The sequence below is a fragment of the Macrobrachium rosenbergii genome, chromosome 49, assembly GCF_040412425.1.
Source record: "Macrobrachium rosenbergii isolate ZJJX-2024 chromosome 49, ASM4041242v1, whole genome shotgun sequence".
Classification (NCBI taxonomy): domain Eukaryota; kingdom Metazoa; phylum Arthropoda; class Malacostraca; order Decapoda; family Palaemonidae; genus Macrobrachium; species Macrobrachium rosenbergii.
In genome coordinates this window covers 18,516,106-18,516,711 of record NC_089789.1, presented here as the reverse complement: position 1 = coordinate 18,516,711, position 606 = coordinate 18,516,106, and positions in this window count along the sequence as shown.

Here is a 606-nt window from a genome sequence, read left to right as displayed (position 1 = left end):
AAATGAGTCTCAGAAAAGAAAGTGTTATTTCTCGCTGGGTGTCTAATATTTTTGGTTTTTGGGTGTAGATGGTACGAGAAGTCAGGGAGAGGACGGGAACAGCAGATGTAAGTTGATGCGCCAAGGAATGGGATCGAGAACAGCAGTTGTTGGTGACAGCAGGGGAAAGCGGCAGGAACTAGTTAGTGACAAAAAAAAGTGGTGGAAAGCTGTTTAGACAAACCGTTTATGATGTATATGAGAGGGAAGAAGGTCTGAAACGGTGGAAGAGGGTGACTATAAAATGAAAGTGTTTCATAGTGCCTCGACGTGGCTTGGTCACCTGGGATGAATACTGGGGCATGTGACAGTGATAAAGGTGTATAATAAATACTGGTGGATGCGTTGGTGATAAAGGCGTATGCTGAATACTAGGTGATGCGTTGGTGACAAAGGTGTATAATAAATACCGGGTGATGCGTTGGCGATAAAGGCGTGTAATAAATCCCGGGCGATGCATTGGTGATAAAGGTGTATATTGAATACTGGGCGATGTTTTAGTGACAAAGGTGAATAATAAACACTGGAGGGTGCGTTGGTTTCAAAGGGTATAAGGAATACAGGAAG